The sequence below is a fragment of the Rousettus aegyptiacus genome, unplaced genomic scaffold (assembly GCF_014176215.1).
Source record: "Rousettus aegyptiacus isolate mRouAeg1 unplaced genomic scaffold, mRouAeg1.p scaffold_m13_p_12, whole genome shotgun sequence".
NCBI classification, from domain to species: Eukaryota; Metazoa; Chordata; class Mammalia; order Chiroptera; family Pteropodidae; genus Rousettus; species Rousettus aegyptiacus.
The window spans coordinates 76,292,941-76,318,581 of record NW_023416287.1 but is presented as its reverse complement, the minus strand read 5'-3'; the positions used below and the strand labels follow the sequence as shown (position 1 = coordinate 76,318,581).

The following is a 25,641-nucleotide window of genomic DNA, read 5'->3' as shown; positions in this document are numbered from 1 at the left end:
GGTGGGTCCAAGGACACGGCTGGTCCACAGGGCTGGCCCTCCTTACTTTTGCCTCTGCCTATCTCGGCTTTGAGGATGTTGACTACTTTCTCTCCTGCCAAAGATGATTGTCAGTAGCTCCTAGTCTCTATTAATGGCTCATGAGCCAAAGGAAGACAGACTCCCCTCTCTCCTAGTGTCTAACCCACAAATCTCAGTGAAGGATTCTGATTGGCCCTGCTTATCACATGACCATCCCTCAGACCAATCGCTGTGGACATGGAGATGGGCTTCCCACCTGATTTGCTGGACCCAGGCCACGTGGCCAATTCTGTGAACTGGGCAGGTGGGGCCCTGTGTCAGATCCCCAGACCATAAACAGAGACAACAACTACCCACTGCAAACACAGACCCTCGCCTGGGATCATCAGCGTGGTTTTCACACATGCCTGAAACTCTCCTGAGCCTCACATCAAATTTCTTATAAGCTGGCAAGTGACTCCTGCCCTTTGAGTCCCTCCCAAAGAATGAAGAGAGAGTGACATTATGGGGGGGTAATCTTGAATCTGCTCTAATCAATAGACATGAAAATCATGCCATCAATGCTGGCCCTTTAACTATTATTAATAAAAAAATCGCTGGGGACATTCTCTGTGACTAATGGTTCATGGCCAAGAATGCATTCTCCCTGGCACTTGGCTCCAGGTCAGGGAAACACACTGTGGCTGGAAACGCCCATCAGCCACTTCCAGTTGAATCTAGACTATTCTGGAGACATATTCCAAGCTTCCCAGGGTATGAACACCGAGAATATTTCTGAGTGGGCAAAATCAGGTCAGGTAAGCTCAGCTCTGCTGATCCGTGGGTAGGAGGTGGAGTGGTACTGGGGTGCAGTGGGGGAGAAGCTGAGAAGCTGGGTTGATTCACTGGGAATTCTGTCTCACACTTATGCAGGCGTGAAGCCTCATTCTCAGGCAAGGGGGAGCTGCACCTGCCGTGGCTGTGGCCTTGAAAAGCCCTCAGTAGGAGCTGGAAGTTTACTTTTCAGCCTAGGCAGGAAGAGAGGGCTGCATTGCCTGACAGATAGGATGGATGGGAAGAAATTCCTCTGAGCAGGTGTCACAGGTACCACTTGCTGGGGACAGGTAAGAGAGAGCACTGAAGTCCATAGACCTGGGGCAGCTCTCGGTAACCAGATGCTTAGTAGACTGTGTGGGTGCTGGCACCTTGGCTTCACCTGCTTTTGGTGAATATAATACCACCATACATTTATACAGCATTTTCCCCCCAGGCACTTCCCACAAGCATTACTGGCTCTCCCCTACACAGTATTTCACACTGGAGGATGAGGTGCAGGGACCTGATCAGCTTTCTGAGGCTGGTAAGGATGGAACCCAGATCTCTGATTCTGCTTCTGGTGCTTTTTCTCCCTGCAAAGGCACTCTGTTCGAAAAAGGCCCACCTGTAGACGGGATAGCTATTTGCTTCTGCCCTGCACTCCCCTGTAGGTGCCCCCAGGTGAGGGCTTAGCTGTCAGCTCTGCAGATTTGGGAGTCTTCCCTGTCTGGTGGCTGTCCTGCCCAGAGTAGCCATGGGCTGGAGGCAGGTATTCACCAGGGTCTGGCCCTGGCACAGGTAGGTCTTATTCATTACGTAGAGCTCTCTGTGGGAGGAGGGGCGCATGCTCACTAAAGCCTCAGCTCAAGGAGCAAGCTGACTGTGAAATAAAAAAAGCAAGTCACTGTGTGACTTTTGGGCCCATCGCTGTTTGTGCCTCTATGTCCTCATCTGTAAAATGGAAAGCAGCTATTCAATCTGCAGAGGATCAATGAGGCGATGGAGCGATGAAAACCCTTGGGAAAAGCTGAGCGTCCTCCCTAAATAGAAAAGAGCTATTATGCCCGAATTCTTCAATCTGATAAATGTGGCATACAGTGGACACACGTCTTGTCCAGCGTTGCCATGTGAAGTAAGTGGGAGCTGAGGCCCAAATCTAGCTTATCCAGCTTTCTGGAGATTCTGAAGAATCTGCTCCCAGAATTTCTGCCTGGACCAGGTTCTACTAAGAGGGCCGGGTCACCTCCTCCAGGCAGAAAGGCTGCCCGGGATCCCACTGCTTGAGGCCAGGCCCACAGGCCATGCTCTGGAAGCAACTGGAAACTGAAGACTTGTGAAATCTTGTTCTCAGCGAGTAGCCCCATTACTTCTAAAACTGTCTGGAAGGCTGGTGATAAAAATAGATGATTACACAGGCGTTATTAAACTATTTATAGAATTTGAGAAAACCCCTTAAAATGCTCACAAAAAGATTTGGCTTATAATGGGGATTCCAGAATGACTCAGCCCGAAGCCCAAATCCACCCGCGACTTTGAACTCTGCCACAAGACGAAGTCTTCAAAAGTCACATTAACATTTATAGGGCTTTATCCCTCAGGGAAGCTGTAATGGGGGAGCTCACATCTTTTATCAAGCTGTATCCCAGAATACAGTTAAGTAACAGCCCTGGGTGGTGCACACGGGCGGGGGTGGAACCCAGAAGGGCGCAAGGCCCAGTGGGCTCGGGGAAGGCCAAAGTTTGCATCTGTGAAATGGGGGTCCTGGCTCCTGCCCTGCCTCTGGGAAACATGTGGGGGTACGGATGTGGAAGCGATGGTCACGCCTGTCGTTTTCTGCGAGGACGCGGGTGGGAGCTGTTTGCATCAGGCTCCGTCTGAACGGGGCTGCTATTGCAACATGCTATTCCATTCGGTCCTACCCATCTGGACTTGATGTCTGAGCTATGCCCAGTGCCGCAGGGGTGGGGGTGGCCCTGAAGGAAGCACTCAGGCCCTCTGGTTGAGCTGTGAGCTCCAGGCCGCAGACCAGATGGGCCCTCACGTTGTTCCACAGAGCCTTGGGACACCTGTGGCGGTAGATGATGGGAGGTGGGGTGGGCAGACGCCTAGTGTGCCTCAATTGCAGGCAGAGCCCTTCCTACTGGGTTTGCTCGAAATCGAGTTTGGAAAAAATAACTCTGCTGCTAAACATGTTTGAAAACCACTGGTGTGTCGTGAGTACGCACAATGGGCCTGAAAGCCAGATGGGCCCGGATGACCTGCTTCCCAGCCCTCGGCCCTGGTCAAGCCCCAAGGTTTCCCAGGCTCCCATTCCCCATGTGGGAAAGGGTAACAGGGCTAGACAGCATAAGAATGAGAATCACTGGGCCAGGGGGGACACTCGAGGGATGTTTGTCCCATTTGGCTTCCCTGGCCTTCCCAAGTTGGGGCTCAAGGATATCCAAGCCGGGTGTGATGGCACAGCCTGTCTGACCTCCTCTCCTGGGCCAGCGTGTGGTGGGAATCGGAGCCAGGCAAGGGTAATGGTGCTTTTGCAGAGAGAGAAGAGAAATTGGGTGGTACCGATGTCAGTTAACTGAGCCAGAGGTGGGGACAAGGACCTCCATTAGGGGCTGACATTTTGGTTAGCATGAGTCTCTCGAGATATTACATGTCCTTTGCTAGACTGGAAGCCTCTTGGTGTCTTTCTCTCTGCTTTGCTTCCTTCATCTATCTGGCAGAGAGTAGAGCTGGGTATAAAACAGCAGTATGGGGACTCTTAACGATTTGAGGGGAGGCCTTGAGGATGTTTCTGATGCTGGGTGTGCTAATTAAAATAGCGGAAGAGATGGGGAAGAAAAATCCATCTTGTCTACACGCATACCGAGGGGTCCCAGCCCCACTGCACTAAGCTTCTCTCACAGGGGCTTGGGGACACTCTTCCTACAGCCCTTGAAAAGCTGGCTCACATGCTCGTCCTTCAGCTCTTGGCTTTGTCTTCCCTCCCAGAGGCCTCCTGCATTCTTCACTCTTGTTACTGTCCATCACTATCTTGCTTGCTCTTCTTCATTCCACAATTTGGAATTATACACGTGTTGGTTATGTGCTCGGTGACTGCCTGTCTCACTTGGGCTGCAAGTACCTTGAGGGCAGGGGGACTGTGACTGTTTTATTCACCAGTATACATCTGGCGACTAAGATACAGTAGGCTCTCAGTGAGTATTTGCTGAGTTAACTAAATAAACAAATGGGGGACTCCGAGGCAGGGATAGTCCTAGGGAGGAGATAGTGTTAAGACTCAGAATGAGGTGGTCTTCTGGCCCCTGTCTAGTAGGTGACCTCCCTGCTAGATCTGAGCTTGGCCTTGGTAGAAGGTCAGAGAGGGGATGAACACAGAATGATTTTAGATTGGGCTATAAAAGGCAGATTCTGAGGGTAAAGGGTGGATGCCTAAGATGGAAATGATTCTTCTTCAATGAGGAATCTGACATAACCCATGAGAGAAGGAGCTCTGAGGCGGGAAAGGGGTGTGTTATCCTTACTAAGATATCACCTTGTGAAAAGACTAGAAGACCTGCTGTTTGGGGGCTCTGTGATCTTGGGCAAGTTGTTCACCTAACTGAGCCTCAGTTTGGTCATCCACAAAATGGGACTGATTACACTTGTCCCAGCAGGTCCAGGCCAGGAGTGGTGGTGAAGACTGAATGAGGCCATGGATATGGAATCACCTGCTCCACAAAATTGGGTGCTCGGTCTTGGTGGGTGGGGACCACACCTTACTCATCAGCTCCTTAAAGCACAGCTTGGTCCTGGCCTTGCACGAAGTTGGATCCAATCCAACAGACATTTCCTGAATTGATCCCTGTGACCAAGGGCTGTCAACCGGCACTGGTCATTTTCCCCACACTGATCAGTCGCCTACTGTGAAGCCACATGCTGAGTGGTGGGAGAAGGTGCCAAACCTTGGCACTGTGGACAATTTGGCCTGGATTATTCTTTTTTTTTTTTTTTTGTGGGGGCTGTCCAGTTGCAGCCCCCCACTCACATCCCCAGTTGTGGAAACCGAAAGGATCTCCAGACAGTTCCAAATGTCTGATGGGGACATCTAGGCAGTCGCTGAGAGCTACTGCCTAGAGCAACAACCTTGCATACGCCTATCCCCCATAGGGCAACTTCTTAGAACACAGTAAGATGCTGAAGTGCTTGAACATCCCTGGAAAATAGTGCAGTGAGGGCCTATGAAGGGACACCCCTGAAACTGTCCTTAGAAACCTCCTGGGGACTGCATAAGACACATACCTGCATGCCATGCAGCTACTTTAGTGGACTCAGAGGCGCTCATGCTCACTCCTCACGCCCCTGTCCCCCTACCTATAGTCTGGCCCTGCATCTGAGTCACCGACTGCGCCCATTGCCTGTGGATTATAGGCGCAGCATTACAGTTTAAAAAAGAGTGGGGCCCTTATGTGTGATGATCCAAAAACCCGAGGGGGTCAAAATAAAGCCTGGGCTCTGAACTGACGGCTCTGTGCTCAGGCCGTGATGTCAGCACCATGAGCAAATTATCTCTCATCAGTCTGACTGCATTTTTAAATGTGAACAGCTTAGCACACTTAACGCTACTTATTTGGGGGTGCCTTGGACAACAGATAATTCATCTGCGTTTACCAGATGACACTGACAAATTCCTCCCACGCCACCGTCCCCAGATAAAAATAACGCCAGCTTGCTCACAGGTCTGTGGAAAGGAAGGGCAGGAAGCCGGAGGTACCAATCATGTCTGGCACCTTCTCACCCTGCTGCTGGCCCCTGGGGGTGCTAGCTCTGCTGCAGACAGAGGAAGTGTTACCCAGGTGACATGTGATGTTCTGAGTGTGTGAGAGGAATGGAGAGGCCTGGAATGGTCTCCCTTCTAGTGTCACTGGCTCTGCCCACCACATAAGGCTCTGCTTCCTTTGTAAAGGTCCAAGAAGAGTACAGAAAGCACTGTGTGAGCCTGGGCAAGCCACTCGGCCTTGCTGAGCTCTGTCTAGAGAATGGGTTCATATGTGCCCTATGACCTCTCACAGATACCGAGATCTAAATGCCTGATTCCTGTCCCACAGGGTGAGGCTGGCCATAGTCCTGGAAGTGTGGGGCTCAGCAGAGTGATCCCAAAGGCTCCCCTCTGCCTTAGAGCACCCCCAACCAACATGCCACAGTGCCTGAGGTCACTCTATTAGGATAGGGCTGTTTCTCCAGAAACTCCCCAGTCAAACCACAGAGTAAAACATCAATTATAAATCATACTGGCATGATTCAACTGATCAGAAACTTGCCCTTTTCTGAGAAAAATAGGACTTAAGATGGGTGGGGTTTAAAGAGAGGAAAATTAGGGATAATTTAGATACTGCACATGGGGTAGCACCATGGGAAACCATCTGTGGGAGGTTGATCACAGGTGGCCTTGGAGTCCATGGGGATATTGATGAGGATATCGGAGACCCAGATGGGGAAGGCTGTCGGTGCAGGCTGCCGATGTGGCCCTTTTTGCTCTGGGTTGGGCACATCTGGCTTGGGCAGTACAAAGGGCAGCCCTGACGAAACTGTAGGTCTCCAACTCAAGCAGTGAGACTTAAGCCGTGAGATTGGGGGATGCAATTTCCAATTCACGAGTCTCTCGCATCAGCAACCCTGTGGAATTTAAGGCCGGAGTGCACTTACAAATATTTCAGGAGCCACGAGTGTGTTAAAGAGGCAAGCCTGTTCTAATTCTAGGTCCTCTACTCCAAGTCAGCCTTGGGGTGGCTGCAAGGGCATGTGTTCCAGCATGCCGTTTGCACGGGGCATTGCTGACATTCAGACAATTACTCTCTTACAAGAATGTCCACATTGATAAACTTTCTGCTTTAACCACCTCCAGTGAGTCCCTTCCTTCTGTGCAGAGACCCTCACTGATCCAGAGCTAAAAAAGTTTTTTAAATGGTGATGGTGTTTGCCGTTTTCAAAACTGGCCTCTCAGGGAGTGTTTCCTTCTTCTGCCCTAAACCTGCAGGTCCAATAACTGCCAACGCATGAAAGATGTCACCTGGCTTGGTATTGTGGATGGCAAACAGCTTGGCTTTTCCAAGGCATCGATTGTTAAGGGGGGAAAATCCCATTTTCCATAAACATTCAACTCTTATATAAAGAGAATATGCAAAAGTAACCACTTGTGATTTCTTTGTTCTCTGTTGTGAATCCCCACACAGGACTCTAGCTGGCTAATTTGGAGTCTACACCATCCATCCGTCCGTCTGTCCGTCCGTCCATCCGCCCATCCATCCATCATCTATCTGTATATTATCCCTCCCTCTCTCTTTCCCTCCCTCCTTCCCCCATCCACAGATGTTTGTGGGCTTACTCACCATTGACACTGACTCTAAGGCAGTATACACAAGGAGCCTGGGGGAAGGAATGTCCTAAGCTGCATCCTGAGATCTGCTGAACAATCAGGAAAACCTATAGAGCTCCGACTCTGACAGGCAGCTCCAGAGGGCATCTGCTTCAATTCCACCTGCTTTCAATCATCCTAGGTAGTGTGTAAAGCTGTCCTATTTTTAAAGCTATTCTGGGAAGAATGTCCCAAACTTCTCTCTCCTTCCAAGTTTTTTCTCCACCTACCACCCCAAGCGGTTGGCTACTGAAAGGTCAACATCCTGGCTTACCCAGGACCCCTTCTCTGGGGCCACCGGTCAAAGCCCGCCTCCTCCTGGTCTGATCCCCTCTCCACCTTGGGGGGCATCCTCGGCAGCTTGGGGCTGCTGGGTGGGAGTGTGGCCAAGGTCTTAGCTTTGGAGTCTAGGTGGCCCTTAGAGCTGGTTCTCCCACTCACTCCGTCTTTCCACTGCTGCTCGCCAGAACGCTGGCTGACTCCTTGCCCAACATGACTTAGGACTGTTCAAAAGCTCACCCCTGCTTTAGCTTTGTGCCTGGCTGAGAGGAATAAATCTGTTGAGGGAGCAGCAAAAACTGTGAGCAGTATTGCCTGTGTGTCTCTAGGAGGAAGGAGTTGGGATCAGGAACTGAGCTAGGGAAAAAGGGGTAGGATACCCCCATGGCACTTCTGTGGGGCCTGAAAGCCACCCTTTGGGCCACTGGTCAGCAGGCCCGGAGAGTCCTGAGGTCGTACAGGTGCCACCTTCTCTACCTGGTGATGGGGATGCAATCTTCCATAGAGCAGGAGAGAAGGAAATAGGGGCAGAGAAGACCCCTAACTCAATTTTGCTCAATTTCTGGTGTCCCACTGCCAGTACGGTGCAGGCATGAGTGGTGGGGAGACCTTCTGGGGCTTCTCTGCATGGCTGGGCTGAGCAGCACGGTCCTATGGTTGGGAATGGCCGTACCCAATGGCACTCAAGTCTAACACAACTAGGGCAGGCTGACATTTTGAACTTCTCCATGATTCCTGCTCGAGCCTTTCCGCAGGGACCTCAAAGAAGTATTCGGGGGCAATTTCTAGGGAGAAGTAGATACAGGAAGAGGAACTCCAGCCACACTAATTATGAAAAAGAAAAAAAAGAGGAAGGCGATATGCAAGCGGCCTGCTGGGACCTGGGGCCACACGGCCTGCCCCCCTCCGCCGATGCATTCCGTCTACTAAGAGATCATCATGGAGGCAGGGAACATTCCCTCGGAAATATCGAGCACAAAACACAGTGGGTGCTAAATACTTAATCTTATCGGCACCCCCTACAGAAGCCAGAGTTGTAAATGGCTGTGAGGAAAAGGTCTGGGTTATACGAAGCCGCACAGAGCAAAGACAGCCCTCTGTGCCCGCCCCCACCCCTCTGTCGGTTCTCCGGAAGCTGGAATTTAAGCTTCACCAAGGAATGAAATGATAAAATGAAACCTTTTCCCCCATGAAATGTCAAGAGATTTAGAGGCGATGGGGCTGCAGCCTGCCCCTCCCTGTTTCTATACAGGAGAAGCCTCCTCATTTATACGCGTAATCAATGGCCTCCCATGGGTCCTGCCCAGCGCTGGCCTGGAAGAGGATCCTGGGGAGGGGAGCAGGGGCTGCGCAACACCTTCTCCAGTCGGCCCGCAGTGACATGTGGGCAGCTAGAGCCCCAGTCATTGGCTACCCATTCATGACTGGACAACCGAAAACACAGGCACTGTCTAAAGCAAGTCGCCTCTTCACCGTCGACCCTCATTCCCGAGCTTGCATCCAGTCTCAGGGTTTTAACTGCCACCTAATGGCTCTCAGAAGCTTGTTTCTACCGACATTGCCCTGTTAACGCCAGACCCTGCCTGCCCGACACGTCCACTTCCTGTCTAGCAGCATTTCGGATGTGACGGGTCCAGTACTGAGCTCTTGGGCCCACCCTCCACACTTGCTCCTCCCACCATGTCCCTCCCAACTCTGTTAGCGACAATACCCTCTTCCAGCTGCCCAGACCCTCACCCTGGGGTCATCCTCGACTCCCGCATTCTCTCTCACATCCACATTCTACCCTGCAGTGAATCCTGTGAGCTTCTCCATCTAAGTTGATCTAGATTCTGCTCTGTTTCTCCACCTGAACCGAATCCCAACCACCCCTCACTCGGACTCCCCCGCTGCAAAGCCTTCAGGCTGGTCTACCTCACCCTTTCAGACTCTTCACAACCCGGCACCCCGAGTGATCCCATTAAAGTCCATGACAGAGCATGCCTTCCCTGCTCAAACCCCTGAGAGAAGCTGCGAAGCCCTCACGACAGCCTGCAGGCCCCGGCATGCGGTGGGCCCTGCCGTGACGTCGACCTGATGTCCCTCCGCAGTGCCCCCTGACCTCCCCGCTGTTCTTCCGTGGGGCAAGTACACTCCTGCCTCGGGGCCTCTGCACGGTGGTTTCCCTTTGCCTCGTATGTTCCCCAGTGTTGCATGACTCACTCCTTCGTGTCTATGCAAAGGTCACCTCCATGAGCTCTTGCCCAATTGCCCTGACACTGCACCCCCGACGTGCATCATAGTCCCTCATGGTCTTATAATTCAGTGACTGATCTACTGCCTTGATGTTCATCATTCCTTCCTCACTAGACTCTAAGCTCCATGACAGCAAGCTACTTAGTCTGCTTTGTTCACTGCAGAATCCCAGTGGAGCCCAGGGCCCAGCCCAGTGCCTCGCACACAGCAGGCCCTTAGTTAAGTATTCACCGAATGTTGAATCAAGTTGCCTGAAGTTTTCTTAGGGGAACAGGAATATGAGGCTGTATCATGAGGGAACAAAAGCCAAGTGCCCAGTGAGGACGCAGGCAGACCACAGCAGCTCAAAAGATCAGAGAACGCTCCGAGGAGAGAGGACTCCAGGAAATCTGGGAAAATGGATGGGGTACAAACAGGGTCATTTGGACCTAGAGAAGACACTCAATAGAGAAGCTCGGAGGAAGACAAAGCTGCAACAATAACAGCTTCAAGGAAGATAGCAAAAGGACCCAGGGCAGATCCTGGGGTTTAAACATTTATCCTCGGGCAATCTGGAAGAGTCACAAGCACATTCCTGTCTGCAGCTGTTTGCTTTACAGAAGAGGAGACCCCCAGGGCTGGGCTGGGCAGGGGCCAGTTTCCACCCAGCATGGGAGGAGGGAGCAGCAGGGAGCTTGACTCTGGGACACGGCGGCTCTCCTCTTTTCTCTGGGTCTCTGGTGGCCCTGCAGTGGCCCTGCCTGTCTGTCCAGAAGTTCTTTCTCCTACAGAAGGAAGAAAATGAAAAAGGAAGAAAACGAAGGAAAACTACCAAAACAATCAGAAAGAGCACTGGGCTAAGGAGAAATCTGCCTTAGGTTTTAACGGATCAGCCGGGGCTGCTGGGTTGAGTAGTGTGCAATGGAGGGGCAGATGCAGGGAGGCCAGCCCGAAGGCTTTACGGGGAGTCTAAGAGGGGTGCTGGGGAGTCAGTGAGGGTGGAGGGACAGATCAGAGTCTGGATCGACTCTGAAGGAAGAGCTAACGGGGTTTGCTGAAGGATACGATAGAGAGAGAGAGAGAGACAGACAGACAGACAGACAGACAGACAGAATGAATATACTGAAAGGCCTCTGGCAAATCGAACCCTCTCAAGCCACAGTTTTTCCATTGGTCCTGAGTGTGGCTCTCACAGTCTGACCAGCCAGTATGCAGAAGACCTGTAGAGTTACCTGCAGACAAGTAACATACGCTTCAGACTGGCATCACCCCTCTCTCGGCTTGTGCCATTGTGCAAGGTTTGTACAGTGCCTTCCCTTCTTCCTCCAGGTCTGCTCATGACCTCAAAGACAGAGACGTGACATTCCTAGGAGCCAAGACTCTTCTGGGCAGATGGCGTGTGAGTAGACAGGTATGGGGCCAAAGGGGAACAGAGATAGGGGTCAGCTGGCTGGAGGAGAGCCCAAGGCCTTCCAGAAGAATGTATATTTCGGAACACCAGAAGGTAGGCCAGCTCACAAGCCACCCGGAGGACGTGTTCCCCCGCACAGACATGGCCTATGACGTGCCTCTCTGATTTCCAGGGTGGTGACTGGAGGCGCCCTTGGCTCCGGCCGGGCGGGGTCTGAAGTGAGAACTTCAGAACCGGACTTGGCTGCATTCCTCTGAAATCCCGGCCCCTGAGAATGAAAGCTGCCGGTCACGTCCTCCCCGCGCACGTCTGAGACCCGGCCGAGCCCTTCCCCTCCCAACCCCCCTCCCCTTGTACTTTCTCAGTCTTTCAGGAAATGTCTCCAGGCCTGGTGGGTACGTGTACCCCGGAGGTGGGGAGGAGGTGGCTGGGCTGGACCCGGGCCAAAGGGCTCCGAGGGGTGTCCTGTTGGACTTGGCTGCCTGCCCCTTGGTGACTCAAGCTCGCTGGTCATCCCCTACCCACAACACCCACCTCGAACTCAGAGCTCCAGAAGCAGTCTTCTCCTAAAGCCCCAAGCCACACTTTTGAAGTTTCCTGCCATAGGTTCTCCATTCACACTCTCCATCTGCTTGAAACTTCCTCTCTGTTTAACTCTCAGCCAAGCGCCCTTGGGCAAGCTGCTTCTGCTCTCTGGGTCTTAGAAAAGGAGGGGCGGACTCACAGCCCTCAGTGCTTCATCCTCTGAGAAAGGCAGTTATCCTTCAAGCGGCACCTCTTCCATGGGACGACGAGACCCTGGGGGCAGGATTTGTCCTCATTCCATTTCTGTCCCCTCCCTGACATCTAGTAGATCGCCATGGGCACTGAAAGTGTTTCATACATGTGAACTACATCCAGTTCTTAACGGCACAGTCGGCTGCCTGCCCAGCTGAAGACTTTCCCGCCCTCTGAACCCCTTGGGGCATTAGCGAGTGTCCCAGTCACATGGTCCTCACTAGATACTGGTCTACATGTCTTATTTTCCCCAACAGATTAGTTCTAACCCAACCCAAGCAACAAGACTGATCTCAGGTGTCCCGTTGGTGGAATGTACCTTATCAGCAGATAACCTCATTTAATCCCTCCGACAGCCCCGGGCAGGGGCACCGTGATTACCTCCACTTTACAGAGGAGAAGCCCAGGCCGCAGAGCTTAAAAGTATCCTGCCTAAGGCCACAAGCTTGGATGTGGCGAAGCTGACACTCTCAGCCCAGGGGTCAGGCTGTGGCATCTATGCTCAACCACTGCCCACATTCCCGTGGGTCTCAGGATAAAAGTCTAGTCTTCCCAGTAGAGCCATAACCTCCTGACAGCAAAGAGCAGCCCCTGATTTATACCTCCAACTTCGTTCTTCTTTTTCAAGACCCCTGTGGATATTCTAGGTCCTTGTCCTTTGTGATTCCAAATATATTTTAGAGTCAGCGTGCCAGTTTCTACAAAAAAGCCTCCTGGGATTTTGATCGAGACTGTTGAACCTAGACATCAATTTGGGAAGAACTGACATCTTAACAATATTGAGTCTCTGGCTCCACGAACATGGGACGCCCCTGAATTATATTTATACGTTGATGGCAGTGAGGTCTCCATCTTGTCCCTGCTGTAGTCACATCTCTGCCTCTGCCACACTTAGGAGTCTTGTCTACAAAGGCTGTTGCTGTTTCTGGCCATTCCCACTTCTCCCTGACCTCCTTCAGCTCCCTGAGTTCTTCTGGGCAACACAGCCACCTAAGGGCAGGTATGCTGACAGGTGGGGAAAATGCTCCAGGTGTGGACCTGGGATGCTCAAGGCAATGGGAGGAACCTGGTCGCAAGACAGACAGCCCTAGGGAGCCTCAGGTGCTTCAGACAATTTATTTATGGCTGAGAAACTGAGGCCAAGGAGGACACAGCTCACTCAGAGTCCCCTTAAGAGTATGGGGTAGAGTGGGACCTAGAACTCAGCATCCTGAGTCTTGGGTATGGTGGTGGTGCCCACCCCTCCTCGGGGGTTTATAGAGGAGGTCCTCAGAGTGAGGCTCTGTCCCCAAGCTGGGGTGCCCTGGTCCTTTCCTACCATCTTCCTGAAAAGGGACAAAAACAAAAAGTTTAGGTTTCTCCCCCTCCCACTTAAAGGTCAGATGTTAGCCATCCATCTCTTGTCCTCTTTGGGAGCTATCACTTGGATACTTTGCGAAGGGGGACCTTGCACTCCAGGTCATAAGAGTTGCTCCCCTAGGGCAGCATTTCAAGGGTGGAAGTGTCTGGCTCCACCCTCTCCTCCTGAGATCCTCGCCCTCAGGAGAGGTGATAAGGACAGAGATCCAAAGGCGCAGGGCTGCCAGGCCTCCCAGGCCTTCGCTCTCCCACCCTTTCTGCTCCGCCGGTCCCCTCCAGGGCACAGGGAAGCTGTGTGGCATGTGGGAGCACTGCGGGGGGAGTCGGGGTGAGGGCAGAGAAAATAACGTTTATAGCCGGGAGCCCTTAATCTAAACTGCAAACGTCCTTTGGAAGAAAAGCAGACAGTGCAGCCAGATGCACAAGGTCTGGGAGGTGGAATGCAGACCATGGTAACACAATCTCTCTCTTTCTCTCTCTCCCGCCCCTTCTTTCTTCCACAGGAGGGAAAACTCAACCAGGAGAGGAGACACAGCAGACCGAGAGCTGGAGCTTATCATGGTCCCTCGCTGCAGCACCTGGATTGGGGGCAGCTGGATTTAAGCCCCCGGAGTGGAGGCAGCTAAGGCCTACAGCTGGGCTACACAGCCCTGCGTGTAAACCCAACCTGCAGACAGATAACTGGAGAAAAGCCCTTGGTGCCTTGTGTACTTCTGAGAGAAACAGGTTCCCTCCCTTCCTTCCTCTCTCCCTTTTCCTATCCATGCATAAGATGTGAACTATTGTGGCCGCACTCTGTCCTGCTGGGCCCCCTCCTCTGCCCATTCCTCACAAACAGTAAGGACCAGGGGTGGATCTCAGTCATCTGTCTCCTGCCCACCCTGTCGCAGCTGTTCCCTGAGAGCCAGTGAAAGGCACTGCTGTTGTGCAGACCCTGGCCCTGCCCCTGCCTCAGTGGTCTGGCGACCGAAACAATGTCCCATCCACAGGGCCCCCTCCCAAGCTGCTGGCTGAACCATATGGACTGGCTGTGGACCCCAGCAGGACACAGACTCAGTGAGGCGAGTGAGATTTAGTGCAGTGCGGGGAGGGGAGGCTCTAGAGGTCATGCAAGCCATCCATCCCCTGCCCCCAAGCAGAAGGCTTTTATAGAGTCGCCGGCTGCCTAGGAGAAAAGGGTAGCGATGGTCATGGTGGAGAGAGGAGGAAGGTCTCCTGGGTTGGAAGACAGCTAGGTTGGGGTCCTTCCTCTCCCTTCAGAGTTCCGAGCTTGGACTCCATGCCCCAGGAATTCTGGCCTCCTAGGTAAGGGCAGGAGAGACCAAAGGAGACACACTGACTTAGGATGGCACCTCTCACGGATTCGGGGCCATGCGCCATCTAGTTTCTGCTCAGCACTGGACAAACGCACAATGACACCAGGAATTCTCAGCGCATCTGGGAATTACTGAGTGTTGACTACGTGCCAGGCACTGCTTTAAATCCTTACACGTGGCATCTCATTTAATCACCAATTGTCCCCATCATGCGGATGAGGACGTGGAGACACAGAAAGATTAGGTCACTTGTCTAAAGTCGCACAGCCTGTAAGTGTTGGAGCTAGGATTTGAACCTAGGCGGGAACGTAGCTCCTGAGTCCACCCACGCTCTCATACTGCTCACTGCTGGGCCTAGGAGGCCCAAAAAGTAACTTCGGATTGATGCTTAGCTTTAAACAGGCAGATAGCCTGCCAGTCCCAGTACCAGGGGTCAGTTCTTCCTTGGGAGAGCAGCTGAAAACAGACCTTCAGCTGGCAGCCCCCTCCAAATACCAGGATAACTCCCTCCAAAGGGGGAAGAGTTACAGGCTTTGGAATAAGGCAGACCTCAAGGATCACGAAGTTATTCAAACTCTTCGAGCCTCAACAGCCTCATTCATTAAACCTAGCAGGGTTGCTGTGACAATGATCTTAACCCAGGGACCATCCTAAGTGGAATGCCTGGGGCCGTGGTCCTCAAATTCGACTGCATGTTCCACTTACCTGGGAGGCTTTGGACAATGCTGGTGCCCAGGTCCTGCCTCCAGAACTGGTGATTTGATTGGTCTGGGTGTAGCCTGGGCACTGGCATTTCCAGAGCTCCCAGGTGTGGTCAAGGCACACAGTAGAGACTTGGTAAACAGAAGCAGCAGCTGCTGCTGCTGACACTGAAGTTACAGCTAGTTCGCAGTCAAGCCAAGGCCACAGCTAGGTTCTGACTGCCAGGCGGTCGGTCTCCTAAGAATCCCCCAAATTCTTTCCCCCAGGCGTGGAAGCCGTTTGCTCTCCCTGATGGTCTTGAAGTGGGGCCAGGCTCCTCATCCATTTTGGAGGAAACGTGAGCTATCTGCAGGTGGACGGGTTTCTGCAGGACGGCGGACGTGTGCAGGGAGGAAATTGTCCGCCAGCCTGGAGGGACCGGGAGCTCCCCGGGAGTGTGGGCAGCAGTGGGGCGCTTCATGGCGAACCAAGGCTGCCCAGACCTTAATGAAAGGGCATCCCAGGTCCAGTTTCTATATATTATTTTTCTAATTTCCTGGTCACTTAAAGCCACCATAGCCGAGTTTAGGTCTGCAGCCTATAAGAGTGAGAAACATGCACTCCTAAGGAGAGAAGAAGGAAGGAAAGAGGGAGAAAGGGAAGGAATGAGGGAAAAGGAAAGAAAGAAAAGAGAAAATCACCCTTGTCTGATTTTATCAGAAGCAAGGGACCAAAGGCAAAATCACCCAGTGTGGAAAATCTTTAGGGTGTGCTTGTCAGGAACCATGGGGAGATACCGGAGGCGACACATTCTGAGAGGGAGGATGACAGTGTGGCTTTCCCTGAGCGAGTATGTGAGACACTGTTCACTCTGCCAAGCATCCTGCACTCACAGTGTTGACACGACTCACGAAGGGGTCCCGACACAGAGGGCACCCGGGCTGGAAATCTGCCAAGACCCCCCTTCTCGCTTCTGACATTCACTGGTCGCCCAGACTCGACCCGGATACCACTCTGACCCTCGGGCCCCTCTGCCATCGCCTGAGTGGAGGCTCCAAACTAGACCTGTCCTGGCTTCTGCAGGAGGCTCCCCAAACGCGCATCTTACTCCTCGTGAAGTCCTCGTCCCACGCTCCTCCGCCCAGATGCAGAGGGAGGTTTAAAATGCCAGTCAGGAGACATCGCCTCCGTCCTTACAGACCTTCGAGGGCACCCCAAAGGCCTTGGGAGGGCAAACAGGGTCCCTCCGCACCTGCCAGGCCCCGCTCTGCCCCTCCTCTGTCCCCAGTGCACGCTTCCCTCCGGTAACTTCACCTTTTCCTCCGCACACTTTTCTTTCCTGCTTCTTGCCTTGGCCGCGTTCAACCGTTTGCCTGGAACACGCTCCCCTGCGTTTTCATTTGGCGCCCGCCGGCCCAGTCACTGAGCCCCATGTCTTGTGTCCCTTTCCCTGAGCCACAGCCTCTGACGTTCCCCAGGCGAGGGCCTCCTCCCTCGGGTTCCCAGGCGGTCTGCACGTGCTCTGTTTCAGCACTCAGCACCCAGGTTTGCAGCGACGTCACAGTAAGAGAAACCCCATAGAGGGGTTTTTCCATTTTCCCACTGGCACGCTGCTTGGCACGCAACAGGTTCTCAGCTAACGAATGAACGAATCTCTATGTGGAAAAGCCCATCGACCAGCATGCACATGGGGTGACGTGAGATGGATAGAGGGGGCATGTGAGAGAGGGAGAGAGAGAGGGAGAGAGAGAGCATGGAAGGCTGGTAGGAGCGTGTGCTGACGAGGTCACTGAGGTCGGCATTCACGACGGCAGGGGGCAATGTGCTATGCGCCACGGAAGGCAGCCTGTGCAGCTTCTCTGGGCTTCCCCGGGTCTGCAGTGACAGGAGCGGCCTGGGGTGGGCAGCTGGGACACCGAATTCCCAGCATGCATAAGGACATCTCCAGGGGAGAGAAGAGAGCAGGTGGGCTGGGCTGGAAACCCAAGGTGCGAAGCCATAAGTTTGTGTCAGGCTGAGACATGCAGCCCCAGCTTGGGGAGTACCTTGTCCCAGCATCCCGGGCTGTACCCCACTCACTCATCAATTTTTCCCACCCGATGCCTTGCAGGCCTGGGATCCTCGGTTCCCGGGCCAGGCAGGCGCCCTGTGTGATTCTGGCCATCCACCAGGGCCCTGGGCCTGGGTGCCAGGATTTCTTGGACCTGTAAAGTTTGAGGGTTGCCAATGTTTTATTTTGGTAAGAATGTTTTTTAAAAAGCATTCACCCATCATTTCATAAAAGAAAGGACAATGTAATGCCAAGATAGTAGGAAGGATGCAGTCTCAGGATGACGGCCGGTCCTTCCCAGACAGGGCGGTCGGCAACTGTTCAAACCACGCCATACATAAACCGCGCTGGTGCAGTGTGCCGTGTAGACCAGCTTCGGTTCGAGGCTGGCGCTCGAATCCACTCCGATTAGGCACTCTCGGCTGGTCCCACGTGCGGGGCCTGTGTGTCTAACGGGCTTGCCTTGCAGTTGCTCTTCCAGGCCGAGGCACCGGCCCTGAGCGGAGAGGAGTGGAGGGGCTGCATCACTCACCGGTGGGTTAGGACACAGGGCAGGAAAATGCTAATTGGGGTGGAAGAAGAAAACCCTTTGTAATCTGGGGTGTGCTGAAAAGGCAGGCTGGGACAGGGAGAAGGGCCTGCCAGGCAAAGCTCCCCCACCTTCCAGTCCTGCCCCCAGCTGGCTCTGGTTCCCGGAGGCTGGTGGCATGTGGCTAGTGGAGGGAGAGGGCGGCAGTTGTCCTGGGCTACAGGTGCCGGGCATTCCTCCTCGAAGTTCCCCACGCATCCCCAGCCCTATTTACAAGGCACAGGGAGCCAAGGAGTCCGTGTGGCCCCGCCAACTCAGCCTGGAGGCTCAGAGGAGGGAACCCAAGCTGGAGGGGAGGCTGAGCCACCCTCCCATGCCAGCCCCAGGAGCTGCAGCTTCCCAGATCCCCTTGCACCTGCCCTGTGGCCCAGGGCATGCAATCCGGGCCAAGGAGGGAAAGCTGAATGTGGAGAGCACCTTGGGGGTGGGTGGCGTTCATGCCCCCGGGGCACCGCACACTTTAAATAGCTCAGCTTCTCTCAGCCTAGCTGTCCTGTCACCCTGCAAGCTCCTTCCTGCACTTTCCACACCAGAGACCGTTGATTTCTAGGTCAGAATGGGGAGGAGGTGGGGGGACAGGGTGACCTGGCTTCCTCGGGCAGTGGAGGTTAGGAAAGGAAACCGAAGCTCCCCTCTCATCCCTCTGCGATCTGTTGGACTTTGTCCTCCCGGCAAAGCAAGCGCCCCAAGCCCCGAAGGGTGAGGGGCTCACGCCTCTCTCCGATTCCCCTGAGAAGTACGTGCCCTGCTCCAGTTCTCCACCCAGACATCTTCTACTTGAGTCAGCAAACTGTGACCAACACTCCCACCGCAGAGAGCCTCTGAAGCCTCCCTTCTCGCCCCAGGGCCAAGTTCCTGCAGGGCCCACTCTTGGTGGGGCTTATAACCTACCACTGGTACCCCTCCCCGCCATCCCCGCCCAAACCCCAACCACCCCAACAGGTTCCTCTAACCCAGGTCCTATTCAGCAACCCCTGCAGACACAAAGCAGTTTTAATCCTTACGAATCCTTACGACTCCTTACGTTCATGTGGCACTTGACAGTTTACAAACTATTTTCACCTCTTTATTCCATAAGGTGCTTCCAATCACTCTGTGCAATACGAGGGCAGATATAAATAATCCCCATTTTACAGCCAGTGAGACTGAGAGCCAGAAATATCAGGGGATGTATCCAAGTTCATAGGTCAAATGAGTGATACCATCGGGACTGAAACTCAGACCTTTAACTATTCGCGGGGCATGAAGAATGCTCCCTCTGGCCCGCCCCTGCCGTTTCCTACTCTTCGGGAGGGGGGAGGGGAAGAGGAACACTGAGGGGAACATAAGGGGGCGGGGAGGGCCGAGCCGCATGTCTTCTCTCCCAGGCCCTGAACCCGGCCGCTGGCTCCATAGGTCACTTTCACAACCCAGAACAAAAATCTCGCTAGATACGGCCTCAGACCGCCTGGCTCCAGCCGCCCTCGCCTGCAGACGCAGACGCACACAGACACACAGAAAACGGGCCGTTATCTCTCCTGTCCAGCCTGTTTCCTACACTTCTCACACAGCAGATTTCTTCCAGCCTGGCTGCCTCTCCCAGTCACCACCCACAGCCACTGGCCCCTGGGGCTCAGCCAAGTCCCCTAGACGGTGACGCCAAGTCCCTGCTATCAGACAGCGGCCTCTGCCCTCCCAGCCACTGCCCCCAGAGTTCCCTGGAAATGTCCCTTCTGCAGGCCCGGCCCCCACTGCGACGCATGGCTTTGTCTGCACACACAGCTGACTTGTGTTTGCAGGGACAGACAGGGGCTGGCGCTGGGGCGAGAGCCAGAAGGTGCTGGGAGGGTAGAGCAGACGGGGTACACACAAAGTCCAGAGAACAAAATTTTGCAAGCAAGCCCTTTGGGGTCATAGGGAGCCAGACAACCAGGAAGGGGGCACAGAGCCAGAAGCGCCACGGAGGCAGGGACGGGGGTCCCCGAAAACATACTGGCTGATCTGAGTACAGGAAAGCTGTGCCAGCCATTGGCGGGATGATGGGGGTTGAGGGAGAGGACAGACAGATGGGCCTCTGAGGCTGTTTGCACTCCCCGCCCTCGAGCCCGATCCCTGAGGTACACAGAGGGTGCTCAATAAAGACAAACTGAACTGGCGTCTGGCCATCTTGCTCCTGTGGGACTCTCATTCCAATCAGCTCTCAAGAATGCTGCCTCTTCTGTCGGGGCTGGAGGGAGAGGAAGCTCGGAGAAACAGGCTATGATGTGCCAACACCATATTTCTGAGCTTCCCTTTGATAAGGCCGAGGAGCCACGGTGTCTGTGGCCATACCATGCTCGCAGGGAGCGGATGCCCACGAGCCCATGCAGCAACAATGCTTGTGGGAGTGAGCTGCGCTAAGTGGCCCTTGCCTTCCTGCAGACCCCGGTCGGACCTTTCCCCAGGCTCCTCAACCCGATTCCGAAATGAAGCCACAGCCACCGAAATGCAGAGGGGCTGATGAGAAATCGAGCCGTATGGGGGGAGTTTAAAAAACAGAAAAGCGTGGCAGCAGCAGGAAGAAGGCTTTCCACGTGGCTCTGTCTCCAGGGTGGCACTCTGGGCTGGGTGCCAGGGAAACCTTAGAAGGGCTCCTTCGGGACTGAGCAACCAGCTGCCTCGGCTCACACCCCAGGGTCCCCACTTCTTAATAATTTAGAAAGCATTAGAAATGAGACAGCATGTGGGTTCTCTCTCTCCCTCTCTCTTTCCTTTATACTTTGCAGCCTGATGTCCTGGCCTCTCAGGCTTGCTGGGCAGTAAGGAAGGGACCAGTTAAAGATGCTACCACCCCTTCCTCTGATCTAGACAGGTGACGGAGGCGCGAAGCCTCATCTGAGACACGATCTGTTTCTTCTGGGCTTCCGCTGCTGGGGCCTGTTGCAGGGGACTCGACCTACCGCCTGACCTCAGGGACTGCAAACAGAGAGGGCCTCACCAATGCCCCGAGGCCTAGGGCACCAGCAGCACCCACTCGCCAGAACCCACGTGAACCCCGAGCTGCAGCCTCCACTTCCCAGGGCCACCGAGTGGGAGCAGATCAAACAGAATCGAGTCTTCTTTTTGCTTTTTTTCATGAATCATGAGGGGGATGGGTGAGAAACCAGTGGATGGGACGGCCACAGAGAAGCCACCTTGGCTCCTAGCTGCAGCTCGGTGGAGAGGGTCACCCCTGCTCCCTGCCCACAGTGAGACTGGTCTGGAAAGTGTCTCCAGATTCTTTCGGTCATAAGATGACAGTGAAGAGATCACATGGACACTGTTTAGTCTGTGTGGAGGAGGCTCCGATCAACACTGTCATCTAAAAGGCATCTTCTTATCTTGTTTCTCTGCCAGCTGTCATCTACCTTATACCCGGCCCTGCCCCCAAACACAAATATTCTTCCGGCCAACAGAGGTATGGTCTGAGGAGGCAGGGGCACGCGGCTTCGGGGACTGGGGTTCTGCTTCTGTCACTGACTGGCTGTGTGACTTTGAGTGAGTTTCTAAAGCTTTCGGGAACTTTCTTTATCCATGTATAGGAGAAACTACAAACACCCACTTCGCAAAAGTCTAATGGGTACTTAGGGTCAGCGTCTGCACACAGCCGTTGCACAATAAATGTCTGCAGAGTGACTGCTGACGGAAAGGGAGGAGATAGTAGCGCTCCTGGCCAGACAGCTCCCTGGAACCCACCAGAGACTGGGGGAATGAGCACTGCGGGCCTGCCCTGGAGGTCTGAAAGACACCCACCAACTAAGGTTTTTGGACGCAGGGCTGGGCCCCAGAGGGGCTGGAAATGCACACAGTAGGGTGGTGTTGTGGCACAGTCACCCCCATCTGCCTTGACTGCAATGGCCAACCCCCAGGATACCAAGATGCTGGGTTGGACTGGGAGGGGCCTGAAGGCAGGGGAGGCTGGCCTTGAGCGCTGGTGCCCCCTGCAGGCTGCTCTGCCCACCAGGTGGGTGCTGACTCCGCAGACCTAGCCAGGAGGGTGAGGAGGAACAGTGGGGACCGCAGAGGCCCCCTCTTTCCCCCGAGGCAGGGGCAGTCTGAGATGCAGTCTGCTTTTCACTGGTCACTCCAATGACCAATCAGGCAGCAGCACGCAATTAACAGGCACCCTCTGTATGCCCAGGATGTCTGTTTTAGAAATGAAGAGCTAGAAGGGACCACTGAAATCACCTCTTCTAACTCTTTATGGGCAAGGAAACCACTAGAAGGTGGACGGACTTACCTGAGGTCACCCAATTAGAGAAAGGCAGGGCGGGAGCTAGAACCCAGACCCCGGGCACATCCTCCTACATCGCACCTTTCAAACCTAAGCTTCTGGTTCCCCTACTTCTGAGCCTCTCCCCATCTTCTCTTCGTGCTTCTAATCCACCCCCAAATGTGTTCCAGGCTCTCCTCCGTCCTGGACCCCTGTACAACCTTCTCAGGCTCAAGACATTCGAGGGGCAGTGAGAGACATAGAGGAGCCATGATTCCCATCGCCCAGTGGGAGACTGGCCCCCCAGATCAAGTGAGGACACTGAGGCCAGAGGGGGTGGAGCTAGGCAAGATGCTGGCTGGTTTCAGACATCCTGTCTCCTTTCCTACCAGAAAATACGTGCCGGGGAAGGGTGGGGTGGGGGGAGGTCAAAGCGCGAGGGTTGCTTCATGAACCTGCCTGGCCCTGGCATCAAGAGCGGCCCTGCCGCTGGTCCCCCAGGGCTCAATGGCTACTGCAGGAGGAGGGACAGTAAGACAGCATCCGTGTGGACGCCTGCGTGTGGACACCCACCTCCAGACGGCTCTTGGAAGCAGCTGATCTCTAAGGAGGGGTAAGCGGGCTATGTGAGGTGGGCACCTGGAACCTTACCCCTCTACAGGGAGTGAGCTGGCCAGGGAGGGGAGGGGGGAAGGTCTCCCACACTATCTGCCTCAATGGAGCCCTGGCACCACAGTTCCCTGCAGGCTGGCCTGGGCCCCAGACGCGGTAGCCCTCTCCGTCTCCTGCTCAAGACTGACCAGGGCCCGAGGCTGCCAGGAGCTCACTACTCTTAAGGTAGACGTTTTACTTTGGGATTAATACAGCTTTGGCCTAAAACGGTGAAAAGCAAGTGCCAGCAGATGAATGAGCCAGTGTGGTTACTGGGGTCACTGCCTGGTTGGGCAGCATCACACAGGGGCTTGCTGACACACCCTCGGCCAGGCCGTAAGCACACGACAAGACCTGCCTCGCCTCACCATGCTCTCCCGCACAACTGTGCTCCACCCAGGCCCCGCCCACCTGCAAGCCTTTGCTTTGGCTTCTTCCTCCTGTTTTCCTCTGACCACCCAAATCCTGACTCTTGTTTCATGCCACCTCCTCCAAGAAGCCTTCTCCAGCTGCTGGCACTTAAAGGGCATGCCCCTACCACAGACTTTCTTAAATTGCTCTCTGGTTGAGCTGGTTTTGCTGGTTTTGGTCTCTAAATACCTGACAGAGACCAGTACCCCTGCTCGCTGGGGTTTAACAGTGCCTAGCATGGGGCACCCATGGGGCCTCAATGCCAGCCCTAGGCCCCCATGAGAGCTCTTCTTATGGCTGGACCCCAGGGCTATCTGGAGTGCTGCGCCTAAACTCCTAGTCCTAGTACACCCTGGGGACCCCTGGGCTTGTGGAAGGTCTGTGTGGGGGCCTCAAGGGGATTCACCAGGAGCAAAAAGAAAAACATGCTTTTATGAAATCCTGGAGTTCCTCTTGGAGGAGGAGACTTAAGAGGACACAGGAAACATGAGATGCGTTTCAGTAGATTTTAACAATGATTATGTCTGTGGGGTAAGCAGATATAGGAGATAAGTGTTACTACCCCATTTAATGGAAGAGTAAGTGGAGGGCAGCTAGACTTTGAGATCTGCCCAAAGTCACCAGCTGACTGGTGCCAGAACCGGGGTTAGAAGGTAGGTGTCAGACTCTGGGCTGTGTTGATGATTTCTTATGCCACATGGCAGTAAGTCATTAAGAGGAGGCCTCTGTGGCCTGCAGGCTGAATTCCAGGCGATTGCGCTTCCAACTCTATGTTATTCCTCTAATCGGACTTGTTCTACCACCCAGGGTAATGCAATGGCTGTTGTCTAATGGGGCCAATGGTGTGAGTCTAATATGTGGAGCTTCAATTTACATGCAGCTGCTCCAGAATGCACTTATTCCAACTATAGATAGATATCTGTAAGCTGGAGCTGGAGCCCAGCCATCCTTTGGCACCACCAGCGGGAGGTGGGGACAGTACACGGTGCCACGGTGGCCTGAGGGCCCTCTCTGCTTAATGAGTCTGGGTGCAAATGATCCAGGAGTGATACGACTTCTCTGTAATATGCATGGTCCTAGCTGGGCACTGTCAAGAGTGTGATACTGTGGAGGGCAAGGGCCTTCCCCAGGGAGAAGGGCTGGAGGGCTGTCATGGGAGGGGACTGCTTTTGTCTGTCTCCATGTTTCAAAGTGGCCTAAAACTTTCCTCCCTCTGTGAACTGGGATCTGGATGGGCTGTCAAAAGGTTAAGTGAAGGTGGCAATCTGTCAGCTGGAGCTGGGATTGAGATAGGACCAGAAAGGGCTGTGCCTCTTTTTCCCTGAGGACTCATACTCCAGGCATGAGGCAGTGGGGCTTGGAGTCTCTGTGGGTGCCTGGGGAATCCTGATTCTGAACTTTGGGTTCTGAGGCCAGGTTCCTTATACTGATGATTCTGAGGCTGCTCCAAGAGTCCTGGGTTGGACGCTGACCTCTAGAGGTCACACAGTCTAGTCCCTGCTTCATGGTCAAGTGTCACCGCCTCTCCCAGACAGAGATGCCATCCAACAGGGAAAGGTCTGCAGGTAAGAAGGAACGAGCAAGTGGACATGGCATGGGTTTGGAGTGTTCACAGGATGCCCACGGGCTTAGGAGCTGGAGGACCTCCATTCACTTATCTAGGGGAGACGGGACCCTGGAAGCCACCCTGAAAGCAGTAAGTTCAAGACAGGAGCGGCATTCTTGCTGGCTCTTTAGATCCTCTTTCCACTCCTCCAACCCTCTCTGCCCAGCCCTGACCTCATGCACTTCCTAAGAAGTCACTCTCATTCATGCCAGGCATGTGGAACGCAGCCGATGCAGGCAGGTGTGGGTGAGCGAAGAGTCAGGGGGAGATGCGCCCACCACACTTGGGGTGGGCACCAGTGGCAGAGGTCGGGGACACGCTGGGCAGAGTCCTGTTCATTGTCCCTGAAGGCTGCCAGCAGGCCACGTGCTCATGCGCCCTTGGCTGGGAACCCTGTTCGTCTTTGATCATTGGGCCCCAGTTAAAAAATGCCCGCTGACCTATCCTTCTAGAAGCTCTCAGAGCCCATTGCGGCACTTGCATAAGGAAGAGGAACAAAGGTAGAGGGACACAACCTCCCACACTGGCCCACTGTCCCCGAAGTAGGCAACCCCAGCTTCCAGCCTCCGGATTGTGGGGGCGGTAGCTGGAATGCTACTTACTGTTCCATGTACCAGGAGCCGGGAACAGGCTGTTGGAGAGGAGGGTGGGGAAATGAGGCCTGCCATCGCAGCTTAGAGCCTTGGGGGGCAGGCTCACATCAGTGTGTGCTCCCTTTGCAAAAGAGACAACTGGGCTCACCTAAAACCCCTGGTTCTCCAATGTAAGAAATAACCCATCATACATGTCTTCCCGAAACATGGCTTCTCCTAACCTCGCTGGGTCTCTGGTTTCCATCTGTAACATGAATGTTCTGGGTGGATAATCTGTAGAGCCTTCC

General features: G+C 54.1%; 1 protein-coding gene and 1 long non-coding RNA gene across 11 annotated transcripts in view; both read right to left on the bottom strand.

Moving 5' to 3' along the window:
• Window positions 1-25,641, bottom strand: part of CTIF (cap binding complex dependent translation initiation factor) — a 249,103-nt gene that overhangs the window by 47,696 nt on the left and 175,766 nt on the right. The gene's annotated exons all lie outside the window — the stretch shown is intronic.
• Window positions 8,399-11,006, bottom strand: LOC118610043. The gene is made up of 2 exons (XR_004953725.1): window positions 10,933-11,006; window positions 8,399-10,485 (listed from the first exon to the last, which is right to left on the bottom strand). It is a non-coding gene; the product is annotated as an uncharacterized LOC118610043 (long non-coding RNA).